Source organism: Centroberyx affinis, unplaced genomic scaffold (assembly GCF_046629955.1).
Source record: "Centroberyx affinis isolate AG114_WGS23_722 - 3 ecotype Tasmania unplaced genomic scaffold, CSIRO-AGI_Caff_v1 ptg001507l_1, whole genome shotgun sequence".
NCBI classification, from domain to species: Eukaryota; Metazoa; Chordata; class Actinopteri; order Beryciformes; family Berycidae; genus Centroberyx; species Centroberyx affinis.
Window position 1 is genome coordinate 5,001 of NW_027279971.1, and position 7,500 is coordinate 12,500.

At 41.1% G+C, this 7,500-nt stretch overlaps 1 long non-coding RNA gene across 1 annotated transcript in view; it reads left to right on the plus strand.

Annotated features, from left to right (window-relative positions):
* Positions 1-7,500, plus strand: part of LOC139650542 (uncharacterized) — a 10,322-nt gene that overhangs the window by 1,153 nt on the left and 1,669 nt on the right. The window contains exon 2 of the long non-coding RNA XR_011695648.1: positions 1,972-2,099. This is a non-coding gene — a long non-coding RNA (uncharacterized lncRNA). The remainder of the gene's footprint in view (positions 1-1,971; positions 2,100-7,500) is intronic.

Here is a 7,500-nt window from a genome sequence, read left to right on the forward strand (position 1 = left end):
ATTTAATTTATTTAAGATGACTATTAAATAATGTATAAATTAATACCTTAGATAACATGAACACCATTAGTAAATGATTACCAGACACATTAATTAACTGTTAATTAAGGGTTAGTTAAGCATTAACTAACCCTAACCCTGTAAAGTGTTACCAAGAGATTTATATAAACATGCAGCTGACAATGTCAATATTAGAATATGTTTGGTAGAAAAGTATGAATGAAAGTATGAACATTAAATTAAGTATTAATAGTAGTTAATTAGTAGTAATTAAGTAAAGTATTAACAGTATTAAAGGTGGTAACTTGAAAGAAAAAACAAATCATAAATGTGTACAATATCAGACTATACCCAAAAATATGGAATGTATGCAGCATGTTTTTTTGGGTTTTTTTTAACAATGTATTTATTGATTTTCAACAATAGTAAGACAATTAGACAAACGCCAAGACAATATTGAAAAGCATAATTGACAAAACGTTACTGTGGCCAAATAACTAAATAACTAAATAAAATATACAAATCAAAAAAGAAAAAATTATACACAGGTGAAAAGTAAATTAATAAATAAAAATTAAGAAAAGAAAAGGGTTATTCTCCTCTCTGTTCATACCCAACCTCTCATCACTTACATTTCCCGTTTCCTCAGCCCCCTTTCAGACATATCCATATTTCCATAAAGAGAATGAATGGTTCCCATATGGAATCAAAAGTCTCCCTTTTACCCTTCAAAATATCGGTGATTTTCTCCATTGACAGGCAGGAACACAGGAATCTCCCGGAGCCACTGACCTATAAGTGCGGCCTATTTACATTTTTCCATGACAAAGCTATGAGGCATTTAGCATGGAGCAAGCATATGTTAATAAGCGCTTTCTTTTTGTTTTGGAAAATTGGATCATTCGGATATATGCCTATGTAACACAGTATAGGCCAACAGTACTACAAGTAACTTATAGTAAGCTTGACTATCATATCTGCTCTAGGTTTGTCTCTGGGAGCGAATGAATCACAGCTAGTTATGCGGTTACAACATATACAATGTTTATTGCCACAAATTAAAAAAAAAGATGACACCTCACAATAGTGGAGATAACAAATAAAACAAAATGTCCATCACAGCAGCAGTATGCTGTCTTTAGTCCCAATGTTCTTTTAGTCCAGTCCGTCAGTAGTATTCCTTTAGTTCCGTGTGTGTGTGTGTGTGCTACCCGGGTAGTGTTTTAGTTCTAGTTGCACTGTCATAAGCTTATCTGTTCCAGAAGGGGATCCTCTGCGATGCAGATGATGAAGAACGCTGGGATGTCACTTCTCACACCCCTCGGATAGAATGGGAATCCTGGCTCGCCATAGTCAATGTTGTCCAACAAAATTGTAGACTGACAAAAAAAAACCAACCGGAGTTTCACGGAGATCCAGACTTAGAAAAAAAAACATGCACCACGGCAAAACAATCTTTAACAACTAAAATCTTTGTATCACCAATCAGGAAAAATAAGAAAGCCTTGTATAACTTCTAGAATTTCCACACTTGTCGCGTAACTATTCTCTAGCTTTAGCTCTATCTCTTTCCTCCACGGAGTTCTCATGCGCTCTTCCCAATTAGCTCCGCCTATCAGGAAGGCGATGCAGTCTACAAGACACAAGACACACTCAGAGTGCCCTCTAGCGGTCTTCTTGTGTAACTACTTAATTTAACTTACTGATCCACTTTATGTGGGTTACACCTAGTATAAACAATTTAGGGTGTAGAGGTAGATTTAAGTCCAGCATATCATATATTGCGTGCGATACCTCCCTCCAGAACTTTGTAATCTGCTCACGTTTGCAGCATGTTATAAAAATATCCAACATGTGTGCAATATGTAACAAATTAGAGGAGAAATGAAATAGGAAATCTAACTGTTGTCACATGGGATGCAAACATCCCCCCCGCCCCCGCCCCCCCCCCCCCCGCCCCCCCCCCCCCAGCGGCCCAGAGGACGGCGGACCAGGCCAACGTCGCGGCGGACAGCGCGGTCACCGGGGCCAACGAGGCCGCCCAGGCCGTGGTGGAGGGGGTGGAGACCGCGGCCGTGTCCAGCGGATTGGTCAGCGCGGTGAGTGATGTCACGTGACCTCTGACCCCGGGGACGACTTCTGAACTTTCATGAAAGCATTAAGAATATTATGGAGATAGAGCAGTGGGTATTCTTAATTCAGGGTTAGGGGTTTTTTTTTTTTGTTATTTCTACAAATTCCTGTCTTGTTTGTACGGAAGAGGATTAGAGCCACATGTGAAAAATGTATTTGAGTTCTGAGGTTAAAGTCAGAATCCTGAATTCTGAATTCTGAGAATGAAATCAGAATTCTGAGTTTAAAGTGAGAACTCAGAATTCTGAATTTAAACTCAAATTCTGACTTGACGATGGATTCAGCTTGAGCCGAGGAATCTGAGTGAAATATTTTTTGGATTCTGGACCTTGTGGTCAGGAGTTATTGGTCAAAATGTAAAGTCGCTTGTCACAGCGCCACCGTCTGGCCGATCGGTGTCATTTTTGTTGCCTGAGTAGTGAGGGAGATTTGAAACATATCCACCAAATTTGGACTTACAGTCTCTGAGGCACAGATCAGTTTAGTGTAGAAAATTCAGAAGAAGGAGAAGGAGAAGAAGAAGAAGAAGAAGAAGAAGAATCCCAACAAAAACAACAGGGTTTCAGCCCAATAGACTTGAATCCTTAAATACATGAAGTACAGCATGCAGGGTTTGACCAATAACAGCAGTATAACATATTGAGGCAAGGAAATTAATGAGATGTATGTATAATATGAAAATATATGATGAATATGAAATATATGTGGTATGTAAATAATTGTTTTCCTCTGCCTGGGTCCTGAGGTTAGATTATGGCCACAGTTTACAGTCCCACTGCAGATAAATATTCCTGTATGATGACTCATGTTTACTTCATATTATAGAAATGTTTTCTGTTAGTAACTTTATTTTTGTCTTTCCTCACTCATAAATCTGTGGTGATTGGCTGGAAACAGGAGGAGGCGGGACCAGTGGAGGAGGTGCCTGATTGGTCGGGGGGTTGACTGACTGGTTGCATGGCATGATGCTTGCTGCATTATGACTTTCAGACCTCATATGACTTTTACATTCTATAGATCCAGCAGATGTAGAAATATGAGATTTTCTGCTGATCCTCCAAGAGGATTTTTATAGTCAGTCCAGCAGCGTCATCCTGGATCTACCGTAAAATTTCAATTAATAGCCCGAGCTTTTATTTGCTTCAAACACTGAACTCAACCGGCCTATATTTGGGACAGGTGTCTCTCGCTCAGCAAAGATGGGAAATACTATCAGACTGTTTATTTAACCCAGTATGAATATTACTTGTATAAAAACTAGGCTATCGAATAACATCAATTACGAATCATTCATTTGATCTTGCTCCGAGAGACAGCGCATCTAGGCCAACCTCATGCACTGGAGAGAGAGAGAGAGAGAGAGAGAGAGAGAGAGAGAGAGAGAGAGAGAGAGCCCCGTATCAAAATACCAGTAGCCTACCTTAGAAAGGATGAAAGCCAAATAAAGTTTATGGCAGTAAGAGGTTGTACTTTTCAACAGAGAAATTTCTTGCTGCTGCTTCTCCTGAGTTTTGTTCAGCAAATTTGAAACTGACAGCTTGAATTTCAGGTCGTACTTTTTTCTCTGTGCCGCCATGGAGATCAACAAATGTGACTGACATTTGAATGCAAGTAAAAAAAAAAAAAACTGCTTCGCAGCGTCAATGGAAACCGGCTTCTAATTGAGACAAAACTTGTCAAATTGTCAAAACGTGTAGCCACACCCGGCCAGTAAAAGGGACTCGGCTTTTAATTGAAGTTTTACGGTATACAGGACGCAGCACTGCTGCAGTCGTTATGCAATTCACTTTAAAAGGAAACTCAACAAAATGAACAATTGTTCAGTTGTTTGATGCGTTGTGAGTTATGAGCGCTAAGTAACGTCACTAACCTGCGCTTCCTGAAACGGCTGAAAGAAAACTGTCCTGTACTTCTATTAAATTGTATTTTATACATGAAAGGTAAGTAAACACTTTGCTGATGTTAAATAGAGGCACAGGAAAACAACCACACCCAAAAAACATCTCTCTCAGCCATCTCAGGACAAACTGGATGACCGCTGGATCGCTTTACGGCACAAAACAGGAAGAGGTTCTGCTCGCTTTACGGCACAAAACAGGAAGCGGTTCTGTTCGCTTTACGGCACAAAACAGGAAGAGGTTCTGTTCGCTTTACGGCACAAAACAGGAAGAGGTTCTGCTCGCTTTACGGCACAAAACAGGAAGAGGTTCTGTTCTTCCAGAGCAAACGGAGCTAAAGCTTTCAGAGTTTCTGGCATCAGATGGTGGAAGGAGGGAAAGGAAGAGGATCCAACATGTTGATCCTCTTAAGGGAGGGGGGAGGGGGGGGGGGGGGGGGCAGGGAGCAACGGGGCTGATGGGAAATGTAGTCTTAATTTGGAGAAACACTAGAACTAACAATACTACTGGAGTGAGATAGAGGAGATGAAGATCTGAACATCCTGGTGCAACACAAGGAAACTATAAAAGAAGGAAGGGTCATTACGTCACTGTGTAGCGCGTGAACGCACATTGGTGCCAAGTGTGAAAACTTTCAGTTCGGCCGACATCGAGGTGAATGGGATTGCCATCTCCTCGTTTATGACCTGTCATTTTAACAGGTTAATGATATTTACAGTAATAATATTCAGGAGGGCTAACGTTAGCCAGCTCTCTCGATAATGTTTCCTATTATTGTCAGGAGGTGGCGCTAATAGCCAAATTTGATATGCCTCTATAAATCTGGACCTTTATCACTTACTGGTACTTGTTACTTTGTTCGTCGTCAATGAAGCATTTGCACTTTGTTTAGCTCACGTTAGCCAGCAATATCTCTGTTGAGACGTCCGGTTTTTAAACCGTTAAAAACCGTTAACGTTAGTAAGAAATAATCCTCGTGAAGGTGTAAAAGAAACAGACAGGGTTTGAAGAGCGTGCTTTATCTTTTCAGTCAGGGAGCTTAGTTAGTTTAGTTGGTGAGTGATAGCAAATGTTACAGCCTCTCTCGCTTAATCGTTGTCATCATGACTTATGTGTGTGCTAGATAATAATATAGGCTAGAGGACTAGGACGAATGTAAATCACTGAGGCAAACTGCAAGGCATTGTAGCATACGGTCAAGTCCTAGTTTGGCTTAAGCATATTTACCTAACTCTGACAGGTCATATCATTGAGTCCAGCCAGTTATAATCAGAGCCATTAATAAATTGATCTGGTTATAATTGCAGTCTGGTCAGCGATAATAGGTCGGACTTGCCCGTTTGGTCGTGTATCATGATGTAGCTATCTGGGACCAAACAGGGGCTTGAGCTATGCAGCTGCTGGACAGAGCCATGATCTGTTTGGAGACCAATAACAAGGAAAACGAACGCGCACATTTAGATAAAAAACATCAGTCAACATCACGTAATGTGGTTTTTTTTTTATTTTGTGGAAGCATTTTTTAAGTCAAAGGTGAAACAGCACAGATATGATGGGTTATAGTGGGAGTTGCCATGCCCGCCCCATTAACTTCAATAGAAGTGGCACCACAGTCTGGCACCAATGCAAAATTTGAACGCTGTCACCATGACATAATGACCCTTCCATCTTTTATTGTTTCCTTGGTGCAACATTGCTCTGCATTTCCTCCTCACCAATTACTATAATTATAACATGGATGGCTCATGGAAGGCCGCTGTTATGAACAATATGAGTCATGATGGTTCCCTGGCTAAGTTTACAAAACTAAACAAAAAAAAAAATTCCCATAATGCTCGGCTAGCTGTGTTTTATTGGTGTCAGTCTATGCTAAGCCTCGTGGTAATGAGCTTAGTCTGCAATATTTCTTCTGTTTGGGGGTTTTTGTTGCAATTTTTATTTTTTTATTTTTTTGGCTATTTTTTTTATTTTTATGGATGTTCATTACTTTGGAGAAAACTTTTCATACATTACACATTTGTTGGTAGCGGCTGTAGAAAAACAGTAAAACATTTAGTGAGTCTCTACTGGGATTATTGGGACTTTGGTGCTTTGCTGCATTAGTGTTGTTCCCACAATCTTCATAAAGAACAAAATCTTGGGTATTTTTGCTATAGATAAAAACAGTTTGTGTGCTGTTATGGTAAAACACCACAGCAGTTGTGTACTTTCATAGAAGAGACTGTAGAGATTATTACTTTGATAGATAAAGATAGAAGTTGTTGGAATATGTTCAGGTGATTCACTATGTTTGCAATCTCACTGCTTGTTCAAAACATTTCAAAACTGAATTATGTTTTTCTTTGGCTGAAGGTTTCTGCTGATGCCTGTCTGCATGAACAAAGGCCCAAACGCTCTGGAAGTCTGGAAGTCAAACATTCTCAAACAAGCTAACTGTTTTCAAAGGCCCCAGTTCAGCTAGAAGCCTCAACTGGCTTCAGACCAGCTGATGCGTCTGCTCCAGACCTGGTTTCTCTAGAAGACCAAAACAGCTGTTTCTTCACAGATGTTTCTGGAACTACAGTGACCTTTGACCTGTTTTGAGGTGAAAGGACATCAGAGTGTTCTCGATCCTTTCAGGCTGCAGTCAGGTTTCCCCTGGCAGCTGCTGACTCGTCAGTTTGCCTCCTGTATCCACTGACCAGTCAAATCAGGAACATGAATAATCGCCTCCAGTGCGTTCGGGCCGTGAACTTTGCATTATTAATACAATATACAACATTACAAATAAATAACATCGCTATTTCTTCCAGCTTAAAGGATAAGTTTGTTGATTTAGTTCCTCTATATAATTCCTCTCCTCCTCCTGTTGGACCCACAGACAGTCTTGTCTGTAGCTGTTGGACCCACAGACAGTATTGTCTGTAGATGTTGGACCCACAGACAGTCTTGTCTGTAGATGTTGGACCCACAGACAGTCTTGTCTGTAGCTGTTGGACCCACAGACAGTCTTGTCTGTAGATGTTGGACCCACAGACAGTCTTGTCTGTAGCTGTTGGACCCACAGACAGTATTGTCTGTAGTTGCTGGACCCACAGACAGTATTGTCTCCAGTCAGCTGTCAGTTGAAGCTCCGCTGCCTCTTGCTGCAACAATGAGTCCAAACTGTTTGTCAGAATATTCCAGAAAAGCCAAAAGTTTGTGAAAACGATACGGAGAGCGACCGACGTATTTCTCTCCGCGGCCCGGAAAGCGGCGGCACCGACCGTTTCCCCTCGGCGGATCGTCTTCTACCGAACTCTACCGTTTGTTTCTGACCCGACCGTCCGGAACCAGATCACTCCGCCGGGAACCGCCTTTCACCCCACAGCTCTGTGCTGCGGCAGAGAAAAATAGTTCTGTGATTTCCTGATTAGTGAAAGTTGCGTAACGGAGGAACTGAGTCTGTTTCCTCTCTGCTGTGGAGACACAAACCACTTTTCTGGAATAT